A 22,178-nucleotide genomic window follows, 5' to 3' on the forward strand; every position below is an offset into this window, starting at 1 on the left:
AAAATAAATTCCTGTTGCTAAGGCACCCAATCTATGGTACTTTGCTATAGGAGCCCAGACTGACTGACCCACTGAGGGAGGAAGTAATGTCCAAGCGAAAAAAGCGTTCCGCTTGATGTAACAGAGGACCCACAAGTCTGGGTTCACGCCATGCCTGAGCAGACCAGGAATTCCAGGATCTGCTCCATGCTTGGGGGTTGAGGTGTGCAGCCCAAGGGACTCCCTCTTACCTGCACCACAGGAAAGGCGGGTTTGGGGCTGAGGTCTGCATTGCAGGTCCACTGAGGGGCAGACACGGAGGTCTCCCACAGGGGCACCTCAGTGATTCTGAGTTCTGCGTTAAGAGGTAAAAAGTGTATTTCAACTTCCCACTCACTCTGGCCACTTCTCACTGTGCCCACTACAGTAGGTTCACTGCTGAGCACCAATTCCCAGAGGTGGGGGTCTCTACTTCTGATTCGCAAGGGGGTTGTCAGTTTTCACTCATCTGAGTAGGCCTTCAGTCAACAAGGGAGTGAGTATATCCATCACACTGGCCCCAAGGATTTTCCAGACCTGGGATCCTTTGAGGCCCCATCTAATTTAAAGTCCATTTGTCTACTACTTCACAGTGTTGCCCTAAAGATGCAGATATGTTGTTTGAGTTAACACATTTTCTGCCTTTTAAGTGCTAAAACTCCTGGGAGGGAGGTGTGTGTGTGTGTGTGTGTGTGTGTGTGTGTGTGTGTGTCTATGTGTGTTCACCTATATTTAATCAAACATATTGTAATATTTAGTCAGTCATTTTAGGATAAAGCTCTCTTCTAATCTTTTCAACATACATATATGATTCAGTGAGCTTAATATTTCATAGATTTTGATTGAAGTTCAAGAAAACCGTTGTTAGTGTTTCGTTAGCTCAGAGTTTGGGCTCTATCCAGCTTTTTCTAATCATTCACTAAAATGGTAGCAAAGTTTTACGGGAAAGCCAATTGGGCATGAAAAGGAAAAGTAGAATGAAATTGAGCAAAGGAACATGCAGAACGTACATCAGATGAAAACGGACTAGCAGGAGAACGCTGGGTCACATGCACATTGAACGAGGTGGAATATCAGAGCGCCCTTCTTACTCAAACAAGGTAGGGATGAAAACGGCTCGTTGGCAGTTTCTGCGTGTTTTAGAAAACAACCATCTTCTTCAATGCTTAGAGAATCTGGGGCAATGGTAGAAACGATTTTTTTAATTTAATTCCATTTTTTAAAAACTAGGTTTCTGTAATAAGCACATTTGCACGTATTAAACTGTGTACTAGAGGCGGGTCCCTGTGCACACACAGCAGCTGTGAGCGACCGGCTCAGCCAGGTGCCTCTGGGGGAGGAGCAGGGACGGCCGCCTGTGCAGAGTGCGTTCAAACACGCAGGCCTGCCCAGCTCTGCACGTCGGCTTTCCCCTGGCAAGGGTGGACACCAACATGCTGCCCTTAGAGATGAGCCCCATGTTAAAAACATGGTACTCTTTGGGGAAAATAAGACATACATTTCCATATTATTATTAATACTGTAGCGTTAAGTTCATCTCTCAGAAATCCTTCTGGGGGCTTCCCTGTGAGCGCCCTGAGGGGCTGGTGACGCTCAGGTCACTGCTGCGTGTCCAGCATCAAGTCAGGGCCGCCCCCCCACCTACCCTCCCACCCCACCCCCCACCCCCACCCCCCACATCCTAGCTGTGGACAGCGGAGGGGGCGGGGAGAGCTCCAAGGGAAAACCGGGCAGGAAGCAGGCAGAGGCCCTGGGTGTAGTCAGCCACGGCACAGGCTTGTCTCCCGTGGGCGACTCCAGACCCTCTCTGGGCCGTGCTTTGCCACGTCTCCAACTTGGAGAAAACATGGTAACTTCCTCAGATGAGGTTCGCAGGGAGACAGCTGAGGGTGGTTATGTCAGCGGGTGGCCGAGGGAGGCAGGACTGGGCAGTGGGAGAGGGAACTGATGAGGACTCACAGCAAGCTCACCTAACTCCACGGGGATGTCTCTACAGCAGGGTCTTCAGATTGTCCTGTGGCGACACAGGAGCAGGCGTCTGCACCCCCACATCAGCCACTCACTGGATGCCCCTCCCACAGAGCAGACACAGCCCTGAACAAGGCAACTCCCTTCACCTGAGACAGCCCTGGGCGGGAGCAGCTGAAGCCATCAGCCAGCACGAAGGCCCACAGCTGGGGGAACAGAGGCTCTGGGGGTGGGGTAAGGGGTAAGGGTGGTGGCAACACACAACACCCACCGCACACACCCCTTGCACCAGCGGGTGCAGGTATGCCGTACACAAGTACACCCCACCTGGGAACAGCTCCTCCGGATTCTGGTTCGTCTCCCTTCCCGGGAAAACCGATGAGCAGAGGGTTAGCGAATAGACTACAGCCCCACCACTGCACCGCTGATCCCTTCCTGCTCTGCTGCACCTTCCATTCTCCACCCTCAGCCTCTGCTGTTCTAAGCACCTGCCTCTGGGGGTCTGAGACCAGGTCCCTGTGCCCTCCTCTGGCTATTGTTGCACTAGGACCATTTCCAGTCAAAACTGGGCAACTGGATACCAATACAGCGGAGCTTGACTTACGAGTGTCCCGACTAACGAGTTCTTTGAGATACCAGCTGCCTCTCTGCCGATTTTTTGCATTGAGTTGACAGAGTGATTTGAGTTAACGATCTCCTTAAGGACCTCGGTCTCAGAACGAATAAAACTCCTAAATCAAGGCCCCACTGTAGGTGACCCAGTGGGTCACGTGGGCACCACAGGAATTCATCCCTATTGTGTAGCAGCATCCCTATTTTTTCTGATGCTTAATCGTGCCTGCCAGAGGGGCACTCCCTTCTTTACCTTTGGCTTATATTCCTACAGTGACCAGGTAGCAGCTGTAGCTGAGAGCTGGAAGGAATTCTCCCTGAAAGCTCTGTGGGAGGCAGTCCCCCTCTGGGAACCAGGGCCTCTAGAGCCCAGAGCCTAGCATTGCAGAGATAAGGCCGACAGATGCGGGTACATGCTGCCTGGGTCCTACAGCTCCTTCGGTGTCTCGTCTCTTCCCACCCTTTGCAGGCCCAGCATATCCCTGGGCGGGTTATGTCACAGCCTGTCCCTAATTACTGGTCAGCAGCCAAGAGGAGTTGGGGGGACTCCTAAGGGGGAGGTATTTCCTCACAAGGCAGAGCTCGCTGCATCATCTCCAAACGAGGCCGGCCAGCCTTCAGTAGGGAAGCGTGGGCTACATTTGCATGAGCCAAGGTCCAGGGGCCTCTGGGGTTTCAGGGTTCTTTAGTGCCCCCTCCAAGATGTCCCATCCCAGTCCAGAGGGCCCCACTTCTTCCCAACCAGGGCCCCTCCAGTGCTCAGCGACCTGTGTATTAGGTCTGGGATGGGCCTGCGGCATCTTGTGCTCTGTGGCTGCAGGAGATTATGGTCCTTGAGAAGGCCTCTGAGTCCGCACTTCACCTCAAATTGGTGACGAATCACCCTGACTCTTTCATTGTCTTTCTCCAGCGCACTGATCAGCAAGAGCCACCTACTTCCGTTGTCTTTTTGATTACTTCTCTTCCTGAACCTCTCAAACGCCTGAGCTGTTGTAGCTCTCAGTGATCCCTGTCCTTGTGTACCCCATCCCAGTTCCCCGTTAGGGAAAGCTATAACAGTTGCACAGCTACAACACGCTAGGGGCTGTCCACAATCCATCTACTGCCGGGGTGGGGCCCTGGCTGCTAGCCAGCTGGCAGATGGCCTTCTTCCCACAGCCCATTTCAGAGATGACTTTCTAGGACTACTCCTGGCACTGACATTGGTTTCCCAGGAAAGCGGACTCTAAGATGGGGATTTGCATACAGGGGTCCCATGGGATGCATTCTTGAGAACAGTATGTATGGGGGAGAGTAGGATTGAGCAGAGGGAAAAACTGAACTGCAATGAAGTTGCCACTCAGCCAGTGTGGGTCAGTGGTTGAGCATCAACCTATGAACCAGGAGGTCATGGTTCAATTCCTTGTCAGGGCATTTGCCTGGGTTGCAGGCTCAGATTCTCGGTGTGGGATGTGAAGGAGGCAGGAGGCAGCTGATCAAAAAAAAAAAAGTTGCAACAGAGGCCCAGCTAATTCTTGGGATGGAGTGGGGGGTGAGGGGGTGGAGATATCTGGATCTGAGATGGCCCTTCAGAGTTCTTTGAATTGAGGTGAGGAGGCCTGGCTTTGTTGTTCCTCATTGACCAAGATGCCCTTGGATATAGGCTGCCCTTGGGGCATTGACTAGACATGTGAGGCAGCTCCCTTCAGCTAAAAGCAATTCCTGGGGAAGGACTCACTCTGAGGCACCAGCAGGCGATAATTCTGGAGGCCTGGAGAATTAGACCTCAGTTCTGAAGGCAGGGGTAGGGAGACACATCCAGGGTGGACCTTGCCACTACATTTACCAGTGCTGTTCTGAAAATTTAATGAGATCATGAATATAGAAGGGCTTTAAATTTGTTCAACACTTTATAAATCCAAGTTATTTTTATTACTTCACAATTTTGACTTGGTTTCACCCAAGCAAAGAATCAACTGCCATAGTCAGTAGGAAAAGATCTCTCTAATGACAGGTCAGACTGTCTCATGTTTTAGTTAAGTCGTTGGCCTTGCAACAATTCATCATCTTATCCTAAGACTCTAAATTCTTGGTAAGTTTTAGAAAAAACGCCTCTAACTGAGCACTTAGAAGAATCCAGGATTTTCCTTTGGTGAGCAGTTTAGAATATCTGAAGGGTTAAATGCTAGTATCCTTGCAAAGTTGAAACAGAACCATAAGTTTAATATTATTTTAAAGTTAAAACGATTTAACATGACACCAAGCTTGAGTTAACATTCTACATGGTTGTGGAGATATTAGGGTTTAAACAGATGTCAGCAATTTTTTTTTCTTTTTACAAAACGGAAATTGAGTTCTACAGATGGTGAAGACCGAGGAGTTCAAAGTGTTGTATAAAAATGTACAGTCAAGAAGAAAGTTATCTTTATATTTCAAGTTTGAAGACACCCGTTGGGTGATGAGGATAATTTTCAAGCTGATCATACAGAAATCTATTTACCTTTCACTTCCATGCCATACTATTTTCCTCTGCTACATTTGTTAATTATGGAAAGTATTTGTGCAGCAACACAGGACTTCTCTCTTTCCCAGATCCCATCTTTATTCTACCTAATCTTTCTGTTAACATAATATTGTTCAACCCTCCTCATCATATTTTCCTTAGCAACAGACCATGATATCATAAAAAATTATCTCCTAGATTTTTATTATTTCTCTCTATATAGTTGGACTCCTATTAGAAAGCTGTGATTTTCATGAATTTTTAAAATTGACATCAGAGAGAGAAAGGTAGAAGGAGAGAAAGATAAAAACATCACTGATGAGAATCACTGATTGGCTGCCTCCTACATGCCCCTTACTGGGGAGCAAGCCCACAACTTAATCATGTGCCCTAACCAGAAATCCAACCATGACCACCTGGTTCATGGATTGATACTCAGCCGGGCTTTCATGCATTTTTTAAATAGGGATCTTGCCAATTAAGGAAAAGTTTTTAAGGTTGTAAGAGAATTTTTAGGTATGTGAGTTTCAGCCATTATCACCAGTTCTTTCAGTTATATCATTTTTACTCAAAGTATAAAATTTTCCATAAGTAATGAACTGGTGATTTTTAAATGTGGGCTTACAAAAAATACATTATCTATGAAATCATCACTTCCTGTTTTCACCCAAACAACAAGATATTTTTTCCAAGTGTACAATCAATCTTGTGTACTTGAAACACTGATTGATAAAGTCTGAGAAAATGCATTTCAAAATGTCACTCAAACAAGAAGCAGAATTGAGAGACTGGACAGAGGATGAGGAATTTCCTGAAATACACTGAATTACGCATGGGGTAGAGGACCCCTCCATTCAGATGCATGTTGGTTTCTAGCCTTGGTGCCTAAGACCTCAGGGAAAAGGGTGTTCTAGTGACAACTATAGATCCTGGAGAATATCTGGTCTATTTTCAACAAGAGGAATTTAAGGTCTGAAAGATCTATGCATAAGAACTGCCACTGACTTCTCAACAACCTTACCGTCAAACACTACCACTCTCATTTACAACTGCCCATTACTATACCCAACCGCCCTAGCCAGTCGATTCAGGAAGGACTTTCAGAGTCATGAAAGACTTGAGGTTATCTTTGGTGAATGCCTCTTTCAACCACTCCCAATGGGACCCATCTCACTCTACCAATGTCTACTTAGAGAGTTCTATCATCTTGAATTTTTCTCTCTCTCTTGCTGCCTATTGCCTTTATAGAATATTATTAGCTGCTTACTTCGGGGTACATATCTCCCTCAACTATGCAGAGCAGCTGACCTTGCTTCCCTCCTCCCACCATCTTTTGAAAATCACCAGAATCGAATCCAATCCTTTAAGAAATGAGGGCTCTATTCTATTCTCCTTTACCATCGGCGTTCCAACAATGACAATGGCCACCTTTTATTTGCCTCACTCTAACATCACTCTTCCTCATACTGACCCTATAAGTTGAGTTTTAACTCAACTTTATGATCAGAAAACCAGACCCCGGAAATTAAGTAACTTGCTCAATGTCACGAAGCTATGAAAGGACAGCTCTTAGGTTAGACTAGATTTTATACATCTTGCAGCACTACTTTCTTACCACTATAGCATATTTCTTCTAAAATGAAAGGGGGGTTCTTTTTTAAATATATTTTATTGATTTTTTTACAGAGAGGAAGGGAGAGGGATAGAGACTTAGATACATCAATCAGAGAGAAACATTGATCAGCTGCTTCCTGCACACCCCCTACTGGGTATGTGCCCACAACCAAGTACATGCCCTTGACCGGAATCGAACCTGGGACCCCTTAGTCCGCAGGCTGACACTCTATCCACTGAGCCAAACCGGTTAGGGTGAAAGGGGGATTCTTATCCACTAAAGTAATAGCTGTCACAAAAGGCTGTGACTGAGGTGGCAGACATTCCTCCCAACCACAGTTCTTACAAAACTCTAAGAACTACATCAGGCAACATCAGGCTAGGTAGAAAGGAGGACAGAATGACTGCAGACCTGTCAAAACAGATATTTCTGAGTAGTTGTGGGAAGAGTAGAATTTCCCAAATCATATTGCTGCTACCAACGCCGCCCAAACCTAGAGCTGTGATTGACCAGATCAGTAAGTAAGCTTACTGAAGATGTTTAGGATATGACCCTGGATGGTTGTCAGCCACTTTTGCCTGAAATAGAAAATGGAATCCATAATCTCTCAATATTCCAGCACTATCTGTCCTAATTACAGTAGGATTGAAAAAAATAATGGATCCTAATGCCTCATCCTTAAGATCTCTGGATTCCTCACACAGTCACCATCAGGTCAGAATTAGCCATTAGGATCCATTATTCCCACCCCTGACCCCCCAGTCCTATTGCTACTAAGATCGGCCATGCCTGAACATTGAGAGGTTCTGGAACCCATGCCACTCAGCTCACTAAGTGGGAGATACCTGCGTTTTATCTGAGCTTCTTACTGCTGGTTTGGCCTTTATATTAAACCTGGTTTGAAAGCACAGCCCAAAGCCATTCCTGCCACCGACTTCTCTCTCTTGGCTCTGAACTGAGCACATCAAGAGCTGCTCTGCAGGCTTTGATGCTCTGGGTCCTGCCGCATTGCCCACAGTGCCGGGTGCGTCTCATGTGGAGACGCGGGCTTGTGGTTGACAAATACTAGTTCAATAGGGGGAAGGTGAATTGATCCTATTGAGCACGTCTATAACTGTTACTTTTCTCAAAGACAAGAGAGGATAATTTTGGTTTCTTCATCTACTCCACATATACACTGATTTTTAATTACAATCAAACATTATTAAAGGAAATCCAAGTGAAACCAGGGGGAAAATTATAGCGATGGTTTAGTACATAGGATTCCATTTGGTCTGGGGCAGGGAGAGGTTGGCAGGCGCTTTCAAGCTTTGTGATTTGGGCAATATTTGATTATGTATACAATTACTCTAAAGGTATTTTACTCAATGTAATTACATGGAGAATAATATATGGCATACAAGGCACTGCAACCCTTTTCTGCAGTCTGAATGCTGAGAACTGAGATTCCCACAGCCCTCTGCCTAAAAGCCTGCTCTGCTCATCAGCCTGTGGACTGAAGGGTCCCAGGTTCGATTCTGGTCAAGGGCATGTACCTTGGTTGTGGGCACATACCCAGTGGGGGGTGCAGGAGGCAGCTGATCGATGTTTCTCACTCATTGATGTTTCTAACTCTCTATTCCTCTCACTTCCTCTCTGTAAAAAATCAATAAAATATATTTTTAAAAAATAAAAATAAAAGCCTGCTCTGCTTCTATCACAGCTCACTTTTTTATCCCAAAGATTTTTCGCTGAATAACTTTGCCTTTGTAACGCACCATCCTTCTTCTGAGAGAGGCAGTGATATGTGTGAGGACTGGGAGACAAACAAAACTTCTTTCAAATCAAGGCTTATTACTTAGGTGCCTTATTAGCCTGTGTGGCTAGTCATTTAATCCATTTCAGTTTCCTCGCCTATAAAATGGTCATGAAACAATGTCTTCCCCCTAAGATTATTGGGAGGATCAAATGCAATGCTGAGTACCAAGCGACGGGTGTGCAGGAAATAATAAAAGTTAGTTGTCATGATTACCGGGGTCATCAAAGTTCTTAATGGAACTATGGGGACTGGCCATATATTAGTACATATGCCAGGAGGCTCATCTGCCACATGAGGACATTTCCTGAGGATGTGGGCTCTGCTGCTGTAAATGCCTTCTGCTTCTTCTGAATGACCAACGTGGTTCCCTCCAAGGCCCAGCAAGACAAAGGTAGGCCATGTTCCTCTGATTGGCTGTTATCCTATTAACAAAAGCCTATGTGGTCACCACGCCCTCACCCCATGACACCCTCATGCCGCAGTGAGCGTCACCAGGAGGCTGCGTGCACAGCGGGTGTGTGAAGGTGGGTGGGGTTTTGACGCTGCATGCGTAGCGCAGAGGCAGGGCCCGGCTCCGCCTGGTGAGGCCTGGGGGTCCCGCAGCTCCACGCAGCGCAGAGGCAGGCCTGTGGCTCCAGGCAGTGAGGCCTGGGGTTTCTGCGGCTCTTTGTGTCATGGAGGCGGGACCCCTGGCTCCGGCCTACCTCTTTGGGGCAATCCATCGAGGACCTCCGGATGGGTGGGCGGGTCTACCTTTTTGGGGTGATCAATCGCGTGGCTCCCGCACTGTGCGAGGGCACAGGCCAGACTGGGGGACCCCCGCCCCCCAAGTGCACAAATTTCGTGCACTGGGCCTCTAGTAAATGAATAAGGCACTAGATCGAAACTTTAGTTTGTACATATTATTCTTTCTTTGGAGATGATTTAGCCTTCTAGCGGCTCCTAGACTATGGTGATAATAACAGCTGCTTTCAAGAAATGCTTTTGAAAAAATGAAATCATCTTGTGGGTTCGGGGTGCTTGGGGAAGAAGGGGAGGCTGGCTTGAGAACAGGATTTGCGGCTGCCTCAGAGCTGAGCTCTGCTGTTGTTTCTCTATTAATGCTCCTATAATTGATTACTTCATCCAGACCAGTGTTTCTCAGTGGGTGGTCCTCTGAATCACCTGGGGGAGGAGCTTCTGGAAATGCCGATGCCTGGGCCCCACCCCAGATTCTCAGGGCCAGAATCTCCGGGAGTGTCTGTATCTTACCCAGATTACTACGCAAGCCTCATGCACACTCGGGGGTGAGAGCCTGTGATACAGAATACAGGTGAGCACATTGTCACTACCGACATCATTTCAACTTGAGCTCATCTCATTCTGTTTCGAGAAGAAAAATAGAAATAAGCAATACTTACAATTGTGTATTCATTCATGAGCTACAGATCTTCTACTTGCACTTTTCTGTAAAATGGGAATTATGAGATCTACTGAACTCCTTTTAATGTAAGAATGAAGACATGTTTAGTAAGTGTTTGGGGCTCTCTGCGGAAGGGAGTATAAATGTGCCAAGCATTATTATAGGAGAAATATGCAGGTGGGGTTGATGTATGTATGCCCCAAATCCCCATTTGCCATAATTTAAGAAAATAAGATACCAAAGTGGTGCCAGTGAATCTTACAGCTAAGCTACGGTTTGGGCTCCATGAAGGGAGGGTGTGCCTACCCCCAGGGAGTGATAAAACTTCAGCTGAGCATGGAAGGAGTTTGGAGTCAAATAGAAACCTGTTCTCTTCTGAAAACATGCACATGTGTGGAATTGCATCGCTATAATCGGGACACAACCAAATTCACAGATGTGCCCAATTTTCTGTTTCCTCTATATTTTACCAGCTTCCCAGCACAGTGACAAATGAGGGAAACACTAAACTGATTTTGCATAAAATCTCAAGGAAGGCACTCACAAATCTCACTGGTGGGAACGAACCTCACACACGTTAATAGTTGAGTGCTACATCTGTCTAATCCATCTCAGGGATACACTAAGCTCTCTGTTATTTTGCATAGAGCAAATTGAAGAAACCTCATTATTCTAAGTAAAATTTTTTGCAGATTTTTAATATTTTCTACAACTTTTGTGATATTATACTATGTTAGTACAGTTTTGGTAATATTATATTTAAAATCTTTTTTTCTTGAAATGTTAATTTTTATTGCATGTAATATTGTTATATTTAAAATCATTTTTCTTGAAATACTAATGTTTATTGCATGTAATTTTATTATATTTAAAATCATTTTTCTTAAAATAGTAAAAAAAATTTCCTTTAAAAAAAAAAACACTTCCTCTCCCCAATGATTTTCCTTCTTCTATTTTCACATTTTAAGTACATGCAATTGATAATTATAATAGAATGGAATCAGAAAGAGTATCTGGCTGAGGAAATCTGAAATGGAGAAAGATAAACCCTACATCTTGTCTCTCCCACTATATGTGCTTCTCACCATTTTTAGCTCCTAAAATACTGGGAGGCTCTTAAAACCTTAAATCTCCTCTACTAACCTTCCCCCCTCTCCCCCCCCCCACACACACACCAAAGGAAGGTAGGATTTTTTTATAGTTTGGAAAACAAATCAAAAATACTGTAGTGGCCAATTGTTTTCTTGTGACCATCATCACCCCCCCTCCCCCCCCCCCCCCGCACACACACACACACATAGACACACACACTTTTTTGTAACAGGACTTCAGTTTCCTTTGAAGGAAATCACCTGACTCCATCGAGTATAGACTTGAAGTTCCGTCAGTTAAGACGCCCCCTCTGTGCCAGCCGGAGTCAGCGCCTGATGCACGCACACACGGAGAGGTGAGTGCTCACCCCTAGTGGCCATGTCTTGCCAAGACTGTCTATTGCTTCCTGCCCCCCAGAACCCCAGAGCTGCCCTAAAGTCCTGAACTATAGACCTTCAGTCTTACTTCTGCTCCTCTAGCTCCTCTCTATCTTTCCCATACAGCCCTCTTTTTCTCAATCTGGCCCAAGTTCTTCACTGCTGTTGCGTGTGACCAGAGGTGTCAATGGAAATCCTTGCCAGCCAGCTGACCTGCGGGAGGATTAGTGGACCTGCGGGAGGATTAGTGGCCCTTCACCAGAAAGAACGGCTGCTTGTCAGGGTGCCCACCCCTCGGCTACTGGCAAAGAGCTTTCACTCAAGATGTTAGCTCTCACGGTTCTGCCCATCTAGGAATAGAGGTATTTCCATCTGAGCTAAGCCATAGGCTACAAATAAAAGATGATAATGTGAACAAGAGAGGGGAGAGAGTTCCTAACGAAGCAAGAACAGGACAGGGCTGGTGATGGAGACAGATTGGCACGAATGAAAAGGCTGCACAGTGAGGAGGTGTGCACGGAGTGGCTCTCAGACCTATAGAATCCTAGCGATCCTTCTGTGATTCCCACAAGACACGGGATCCCTGGCTTGAGAAAGACTGTCCTGGCATGGAAACAAGCACTAGAGTTACATGATTTCCTTTACCGAGTTCAATGGGATTGATAGTCCCTCTCTGACTTTTCCTTGTACCACAGGAAATTAGAATCAAGTCAACACCTCCCCACGTAGAATAACAGGTGAGTAAAACCGAAGGACCAGCGTCTGGTTTACATGGAGAAGGCAGAGCTGTATTACATGAAGGTACGATGCTGACAGTTAAGGGCAGGTCTAGGTAGAAGGGCAGGTAGAGATGCTTGGATGGGCCTGTGCCTACTTCCTCAGGCTCCTCCCAGGACACCATCTCAGCCAGCACCCTCTGGCCCAATCACCCAGAACTACTTTCAATTCTCCCAGTGCCCCTGGCTCCTCATATCTACACAACGAGTCCCTCTACCTGGCAAGCTCTTCTCCACCGTGTCCACCCGGAATGTCCTCTCGCACAGCCCCTGGCTCGCATGGCATCACTGTGCCCACGGGAAAGGCAACCCCTGCTCAAGACATGTCACTTCCCTCTGTCAGAAAACTGCTGACCTGTATTGATTTTGTTGAAACATTGAATCAAAATGTTTAGAAAATTCTTGTTTAAAATATACGAATCTAGCATGTCTACGACGTAAGTCATGCCTCTTCAGGCTGAACAGCATGCAATCGTCCCGGGTGGCTCTGCTGACAAAGTATCCAGAGAAGCTCACAGAGAAACAGCTCAGGGGCCCTACCGCGTGGTTTTCTACGTGTTTGATCACATGCCTGTCACCCCCACAATAAAGGGGACATTCCTTGAGAGGAGAGACTGGTCCTTACCTCTGTAATTCCAGGGACCAGTATTGGTAAATGGCAGATGCTCCGTACATTTTTGTTGAAGAAATGAATGAAGAAATATTCATGCATGGCACCCAATGGAGGGCCTGGCACATAAATAAAGTGTTCTAATTCAATTATAAATTGGAGGTATGGGCATGTTTATACCCCCGCCCTCCCCAGATTGGATAGTGTGTGTGTGTGTGTGTGTGTGTGTGTGTGTGTGTGTGTGTGTGTGTGTTGAGATATTAATGATAAAATACCAAATCCTAAGTGAGGATATTTTCATCTTTTACTAATGTGCCTTGCTAGTACCTAACACAGTGTAGATGCTCAATAAACATTTGCTAAACGAGTAAATGTGTGAATTAGAACAAAGAAAGTGTGATTATTGCTCTTCTTTATGGGCCAGAAACACTGAGACTTGTTTTCTTAATGAAGCGTGGAACTGAGAGTCTATCTGTGTTGTGATGAATGTTGGAGAAAGCATGTTCCCGGATAGAAAAGAAAAATATCTGTACTGTTAAGACGCTGGCAGGAGCGACGCGGAGAAGGGGAGAAGCCATCATATTAGGTGCAGAATAAAGTGCTGCCTGCGGAGTTAAATGACTCCCCCGCCCTCCATTTTTTTTCACCCAGATAGTGTTTCAAAAAGACCGCTTGCAAACGGCTACACTGATTAAATGTTAAGTTTGGCCTTTATTCTGTGATGTCAGCAGAAACGCTGATTAGGGGAGGTAGCTCGGAACTTTGGCTGCGCTCCTCCGTCACCAACAGAGTCAGGGCTGCAGAATAGTTGAACGCAGGGATTTGGTTTTTAAAAAAGAAAGTCAATGTCCAGAAACGATTGCTAGGTCGTCCCAAATGTTCACACCCCCAGAGCCCGTTCAGTTGTAAGTGACGGCAGCCATGGGGCTGAAGGAAACATGCCCTCCCGTTAACCCCGAGACCCCGCACAATGGCTTTGATCAGAAGATTGAAACACCTCAGTCCCTCCGGTCTCCCTGCTTTGAATCGGTACACGATCAGCAGACTCTACAATAGGATATTTGGTGACAAGAACTTTTCAAAACATTGGCAGTCGTTTGATGGGGAAGACTGTGTCTTCCTCTGGGTACAGTCCTCATGAAATGGTGACGAATGAGCGTCTGTGCTCTCTGGGGCCAAAGGACATTGCCAGGTTGTTGTGTACATTAAGTACTGAAGGCACTGGTATTGGTAAATGGTGACCAGTATCGGCCAATGGTAGATGCTCAGTGCATTTTTGTTGAAGAAATGAATGGGGTCTATGGGCTTTCCAAGGACCTAAAGGCTAACTAAAAGCTGAAGTTTTAAAACAAAACAAAACTGTTCATTCAAAAATGCAAAAGGAGCAAACTGAAATTAATAAATGCTGAGGTAAATGTCTCCAAAATGTAATAATATGTCACATTCACCTAGTGTCACATTTAGAATCCATGAACTATTGATTATATTCTAAAGCAATTTGTAGGCTCCATTGTTAACATTTTGAAGTGATCAAGAAACCATAGTCAACCTTAAATTGTGTTCTTCATCGCCAAGTCATTTTAAACACAAGAGCATAAGCATCGATTCTGTAAAATGTATGGAAATTATAATCTGGGCTGTGGGTGCATTTCCATGTATTTGCTGTCACGTGCACTGGGAGGGAGACTGCTGGGGTCTATGCAGGTGACTCTAACCCACAGTGTGTTGGAAAGGGACCCAGGACACAGTTCCTCATGTGGTGACCCAACCATAAAATTATTTTCGTCGCTACTTCATCACTGTCATGTTGCTACTGTTATGAATCATCATGTAAATATCTGATATGCAGGATGGTCTTAGGCGACCCCTGTGAAAGGGTCGTCCGACCGCCAAAGGGGTCGCGACCCACAGGTTGAGAACCGCTGTCCTAGATGAAACACCCATCTGTAGGGCAAAACAGACCATCAGCAGGGGCCGCCTACTATGTGAAAGCATTTGGCAAAGTGGAAACTACAGGTGTTGACATATGAAACGCCCAAACCTGTAGAGCAGCGGTTCTCAGCCTGTGGGTCGCGACCCCTTTGGCGGTCGGACGACCCTTTCACCGGGGTCGCCTAAGACCGTCCTGCATATCAGATACTCACATGACGATTCATCACAGTAGCAACATGACAGTTATGAAGTAGCGACGAAAATAATTTTATGGTTGGGTCACACCATGAGGAACTGTATTTAAAGGGCCCGAAGGTTGAGAACCACTGCTGTAGAGAATGCTTATGAGTTTATCTGAACCAAACTGAGGACAATTGTTGGGAAACAATTTCTTTGGAGAAAATGCTCCAAAGAATGGCAGTTTTACAGCTTATTTTATGCATTGGAATCAAAGGGGGAGGCATAAAGGAGTTACATGAAATCCAATGGTGATAGATTAAGGGGACAGGAGAAAGCAAAGCAGGGACATCTCAGGGGTTGGGTAAAAAGGCAGAACAGACACATGCTGCTTTCACATTGGTGGGCACAGGCTAGTTAATGAACATTTACAGCCCAGGGACATGCTCTGCGGGCCAGAGATAACAATGAGGGGCTCTCAGTCGCCTGCTCTGTGCTGGAGGCTGTGCCCGGACGGGTCTGGAAAAGCTTACCCTGACATTTCAAAGGTATGTTATCTCAGATGCAAAAAGACAGCAGGCCCGTTCACTTCAGGTAAAAATCTACCTTTTTCAGGGAAGCTATAGGCCTAGTTCGTGACTGCCCGCCGTGTCTCCACTGTAGTTAGGAATTTTTATGTTCAGACCCTCGTATGTGGTGACGTTGGCTTCTGAGTTTGTAAGGCCGCCATGCAGGCCTCCCCTCAGCTTGTCAGGTTCAGTGTGTGCCCCCTTTTGCATCCACACAGGGATTAAGACTCAGAGAGAATGGTGAAACGAGGGAAAAGGAGGGAGAAGGGAGATCCCGGCGAATGCCTACATTTACGCAGAATAGCAGTGTGCGGTGAGAGCCCAGCGCCGTGGCTCTGAGTTTCCCGCAGCAGAGGCGGCTCTCTGATGCCTGGTCAGCACCCTCTGTGTCAGCAGCTGTGTCCCCTCCTGACATTCCCCAGAGCTGTTGTTACGGGGAGGCTTGTGGAGGACCTTTGTGTGTCCCCAAAGCCATAAGACATAGTCCTTTGGCTTCTTGTTCCCCACCCCACCCTCCCTCCCTCGAAGCAAATGGAGAGGATGGTGGAGCCTGAGATATACTCTCTCAGGCATATCCAGCCCTGGAAGCTCGCACTGACTGTGGGGTTCACAGATGCAGACTTTCCAACAGCCTATAAAATCAGCCTCGCCTCCAACTCTGTGTAAGACTCCGCAGCAAGCCAGAGGGTGACTATGAATTTTACATTTATTTTGCCTTGGACAGACTTCCTTCTTGTTGGGGTTGTAGCTGGTAGAAGCACTGTCTTCCCACCTTAAATCCCCCCCCCCCCACCCTTCTATTTCCAGATGTCAAGGTACCATTTATAGAAAACCCTAAGGAATCCACAAAAACACTTGGAACTAATAAACAAGTTCAGCATGGTTGTACAATCCAAGATTGACATATCGATATCAATGGCATTTCTCTACATTAACAGTAAACACCCAAAAATGAAATTAAGAAAATAATGCCATTTACAATAGCATCAACAAGAATAAAATACTTAGTAATAAACTTAATTAAAAAAAAGACTTATACACTGAAAACTGTAAAATAGTGTTGAAAGAAAATGGAAATAAACGAAGACACCCATGTTCATGGATGGAGGCCAGCTTGGCTTTAAGACACAGACTTGGGGGACCCTGAATGGGGAAGAGGCTCCTTCGTTCATGAGGAGGAAGCTGAGTCCCTTATCTTGCTGGAATGATTTCAGGTAAAGGATTAGAAATCCTAAATAATAAAGAGGGAATATGCCAATTGACCATCACGCCCTCACAAAATGGTGGCACCCACAGCCACAAGATGGCGGTGCCCAGTCCCCTCAGCCCCACCCGGTGGGGGGGGGGTCCCTGCCACTGGAGTCCTCCAGTCCCCTCAGCCCCGCCAGCAGTGAATTTTCATGTGACCATTACCTTTTTAAAAAATCCTTACCCAAGGATATGATTATTTCTTTTAGATCTTCTGTTCTCAGGGAGAAGGCTGAAGCCAGCAGGTGGGCATCCCCCAAGGATCCCAGACTGTGAGAGGGCTCAGGCTGGGCTGAGGGAACCCCCATGTTTCATGCACTGGGCCTCTAATTTTTAGATAAAAGGCCCAGAGGTTATCACAAGAAGCTTTTCAATTGGCTGTTTGAAAAGAGGAACCTTGAGAGTAAAGCTCCTCCCAGCCACACTTTCCTTCTTCACTTTAGAAACGTCCTTCCACTTTCAGCTTTGGGTAGGTGGGAAGGGGGGGGATGGTCGTGGGAGGGTCAGAGAACTTTCCAGAAGGTTTCTAGACTTTCTCAGAATCCTCTGGCTTCACACTCCCTGGGTTATGGGAAAGGAAAAAGAGAACAAAAAAGAAAAGAAAAAAAAAAAAGGAAGGGTAAAGGCCAGCCAACTCTGCCATCTCCTAACACCCCCTTCGTTGTGGCTCCTGGCGGTTGAGGGTCGCCTGGGAGGGTTTCCCGAGAGGCACGGGCTATGACCACCCGGCTATAGATTGATTCCTTCCTCCTATAAAGTTGGGCCTCGGTACTTAATGAGGGAGAAATAGGATGTGATTTTTTCCCTTCAGAGTCACTCCAGTCTGATCTGCGGGATGATTAGCGTGGCTCAGCCTCAGTTGGGATATTATGGCTTAAATTATTCCTATTAGTTTCCAGCTGACCCTGGAACACAAACATTACATCTGATTTCAATGAAACTCTAGACGTTGTTGTTCTCAGGCAACTAATGAAACAGCTGAACCTTCACATGACTTGCGGTAATTATAATAAAGGGTAAGCATTATCACGAATAATGCAAACCGATTTACAAGATGGCAAGGCCGTGCCCTGGGCCTTGTGCACAGAGACCCCGAAGACGTGAATGAGGAGAAATGCTGTGCCATCCCGAAGGTCGTGCACTGCTGCCCCAACACAGCCTCCCCCGGCAGCGTTGCTTTGGTACCGTGAGTTTTGGCCCGACGGACTGGTTACCAGAAACATGATGTTAACAGGAAAAGCCACTTGAAAAGTCTGTTTGATGCTTAACGGTCTCAAGTATACTCTAAACGTTTAAACCAATACTCCAAACTGATTAAAGCATTTATGGAAAATAAAAGTGTTTTGCTAGAGGGGCAAAGATGAGGGATCTTGGTTGTTGCTGCTTGTTTGTTTGGCTTTACTGAGGTGTAGAACAAACCCGAAATTTGACAGATTTCCCAGTTCTAATTTAGTTTTAAAAGTTTGAGAGTCTGCCACCCCAAACAATTTATCCAAACTCAATGGGTTTTCGAATCAAATATAATGACCCTCCTGCCCTGGGAGAGGAACGGTGTCCTCTTCATGGCTCCATTCTTACTTTGCTGGAGGTAGTGCCTGGCACATAGTAGATGCTTCATAAACGGATAATGAAACTCGGTGCCTAAAAACCAGGGACTCGGCCTCATAACTCGCTTCGGAGCACTCCATCACCACCTCATATTTATTTATTTTAAAAAACATTTTTTTAAATTGATTTCAGAGAGGAAGGGAGAGGGAGAGAGACATAGAAACATCAATGACGAGAGCGAATCACTGATGGGCTGCCTCCTGCCTACTGGGGATCAAGCCCACAATGTGCTCTGACCTGGAACCAAACTGTGACCTCCTTGTCGACGCTCAACCACTGAGCCTGGCTGGCTGGGCGTCACCTCATATTTGAACGGGTATTTCGCTGATGTTTTGTACGTGCTGTGTTTTGGACTAGAGTCCCATCTCAGCTCCTTGCCCCTTGCCCCCCATGTGCCTGATGAACTCCTTCATTCTCCAAATCCCATTCTCTGAAGACTCCCAGGCCTGTCATGCCCAAGGCTCTGGAGCCAGACAACCTGGTTTTGATTTCTGGCTCTGCCACTTGATAAGGGACTCTTTGTGCCTCAGTTTCCCCATAGGTAAAGTGGGTTTGGGGAGGATTAAGTGGGTTAATGTGTATCATAGGATGACCACTCAGTGCATGTCCATTCTCGGTGCCTTGAGTTACGTGTCCAGCTGTCCTGCAATGATCTGTTTACTGGTCTTCCCTTCACTCAATGGCAACCCATCCAGAGGAGGACTTCTGTCTTAGTCTTTTCTTCGTACTCACGGTTACAAAGCAGGGCTCTGAACCTGGTAGGTAAGCCATACATGTTTGCTGGTTGGAACACAACCAACCCAATCCGTTCCCTGGGAAGGCCCCATTCCCTGCGAGGGTGGTGAGGCCAGTGTCTCTCCTTCTCAGGGAAGTTCTTCACATGGAGATCGGTGGGGTTAATGACCTACACATTCCACATTCCGTGACTCACCTTTCTGGGGATGAATTAGAGACATTTAATCGTCACCAAGAATTCTGAAATAGCCTGTGTTTCCCTTTGCCCAAGGTTCCTCTGAGGGACATACAGATGGACTTGTAGCGTGATGTTGCCTTTAAGAAATGTTTCCCCCTTTCCTTGTTATTATTGTGAGCCAATTCACATCATTCTTACTGCCTTTCGTTTTCTGAATGAAAGTTACCTCTCCCTCACTGGCACAGCCAGGGTTGGGGAGAGGAGAGGTTTGGGGTCTACCACTTTCTTCCAAAGCTATCATTGATTGGAAGAATCTGGTTTTTTCCCCCCAACTTTTAACCACATTTTTAAAACTTGCACAAAGTGTTTCCCAGTTTCTGTTCTGAGTGATATCATTCCCCAAGAACCTAAGTAGTCAAAGAAAGATCATAATAAAAAAATGCACGTTGCGGCCACAAAAAAACACAGCATAAAACTGAAGCCATTTTGTTGTTTCTAGAAAAAATAATTGCTTACACGCTGAACACTTGGGGTTAAGCTCTAGCATTAGGTTAAAAAATACAGATGTATTTATAGAAAAATGTCGCAGGAATAGGGATAAAGCTGGTACTTGCATCAGACAAAAACTCTGACTGTGGCAAATAAAGAACTAAGCGCTGAGAAGCCCTGGGTCAGCGAATGCTCCCAAGCTCCCCGTTCGTTCTGAGAGAAGCGGTGGAGTATCACGCCCTGGAGGAGGGTCTCCCCACCAGCCTGTCTGTTCCTTCCAGTGTCTGCCTCGGGAATCAGGGCCACACTGAGTTGTATTGAAGGTCCTGAGGCTGCGCCCCCATGGCTGCCTTTGCACAGCCAGGAGCCAGCAGGCGGGTCCCAGGCGCAGCAGAGGAACTCGGACTCCTCCTGGCCCTTATGCAACAGTCTCTTCTCTCCGCCGAGGGCTTCCAGGCCCAGTTGACCGTTGCCTGGTTAATTATTTGTATTTTCCTGTTGAGGAAATAACCACTGAGTGGCCCTCACTAAACTGGTTTGTAATCGACCCAGAAGGGAATTACCGTCCAAGGAGCTCTCTCGGGCTACTGGATCCACCGCCTCCAGAACGGGACCCTCCTACTTCCCACAGAGTATTTCCAGTTCTTGTCCATCCAGTTCTCTGTGTCCCAGTACCTCCTTCGAACCACTCCTATGGCAGTTGGGAGTGTCACTGGTAGAAAAGTTACCCTTGACCGTCTAGCTATTTCTTCCTTGTAGAAAGTCGTTCATCTGCATTCCCCGTGGTGAGGTGTGTGTGCCTCACCCCTTAGCACACCTACTGTGCATTTCCCCCTTGGCACACCTACTGTGTCGACCTGGCGCCAGCCCTGCGGCCAGGCTGGCGAGATGAAGCCGAGGAAGATCCAGGTCCTGAGTCTCTTTACTTTTTCTTCTCTTGCCAACCTCCTGCTGCTCTTGACTTCTTCCCAGGACCAGCCCTAGGCCCAGTTGGGTGACAGGAGCCAACTGCTTCCTCTCCCAGCTCTTCCTCAGGCACCCACTGCTCCCCAGGCTCCCTGCTCCCACACAGCTCACCCCTTTGACTTTTCTCATCCCTATCTCTACATCCTCATTTTCTCACCATTTATCTTCTTTTCTACAATCATAATAAAATATGTTGTGCTTATACATGAGTGCTTAGGAAAATTAAAAATTAATATGTAACATATAATGGCTATGTATATAATTATATTTATATATAATTTTAATATAGACATACCCAGACATGTATACATATTATATATACATATTATATATACTTTTATACTTTTGTAGCTTCCTTTACTGTTTTCCTCTGTTTCTTGATTTCCATTAATTTCTATTGTTGCATTAATATTTTTAATTACTGGAAGACATTTTTTAGTATCGTATGACCTTGAATTAAGGAGGGCTTTTGCTTGTTTTATTTTTGTCCAAAACAATCCCACAGGAGAGAGGGAGTTGTCAAATACTTGAGTCCTACAAATTCTTTCATATCACAGACACGTGCTCAAGTATTTTGCCTAATAACACTGTAGTTTAGGCATTTGGCCTTCTTGTAGCTTGGAGGTCTCCTTTTATTCAGCATATAAAGAAATTTTCCAGAAAGAGTTAGTGGGTAATGTGCTTTCTGACTTCCTACATGTCTTCCCATTTCATTAATAAGTTGTGGGAGTAGAGTGCAAGGCAATCATTTAGGATTTGTTGTTGTTGTTGTCTTTTAATAATTCTGAAGGTATCGCTTCATTGTCATCTAGCACACAGTGTTGATGAGGAAAAGTCTGTTGTGTATCTGATCCTTATTCCTTTGTCAGTAACAAAGCAGTCATGAGTCTAGTAAGTATTTCGAGTGTTTTTCCCTTCCCAGCAAGGGGTAAGGTTGCACTTCTTGGTCCCCTTGAGCTCGAATAGGGTCATATGACTAATTCTGGCCAATGAGCTGTGAGAAGAAGGATATGTGTCATCCCCAGGCCAGAGAGTATTCATTCTGAGAACCTCCAGCTTTCTCCTTTCTCTCTGCCATTAAAATGACAGTGTTCCTTGTCATGGACCCATCAGCTGAGGACCCAGAGTGAAGATGGTCATGGCCCTGGAGCACAGCCTCCCCGTATCTGTTGTATATGCTGGAGATACTCAACCTCTCCCATGGTCCTTTCTCAGCTCCCCAAACCCTCACTACAAAATCCTAGGCACACATCACATGCTTCCTTTGTAATGCTATGTTCTGGCTTTAGCCTCAGGGCCAAAGACCCTGCTGCCAGCCCTTACAGCTGGAGCTCAGGGATTGGCCTGGTAACTGGTCCACTCTGCCCTTTGCATCTAGTGACTCTGACCTGGGAGCTTTCCTGGGGCTCCTGAGGTGTTCCTTGTGTACTTCTGGTGCCTGAGGCTATGGTGTCCTCTGTTTTCACTCTGTCTATGCTGATCACATATGTTTTCTGTATTATAAGAAGCCTTTCATATTTTTGACT

This window comes from Myotis myotis, unplaced genomic scaffold, assembly GCF_014108235.1.
Source record: "Myotis myotis isolate mMyoMyo1 unplaced genomic scaffold, mMyoMyo1.p scaffold_m19_p_8, whole genome shotgun sequence".
Lineage (NCBI taxonomy): Eukaryota > Metazoa > Chordata > Mammalia > Chiroptera > Vespertilionidae > Myotis > Myotis myotis.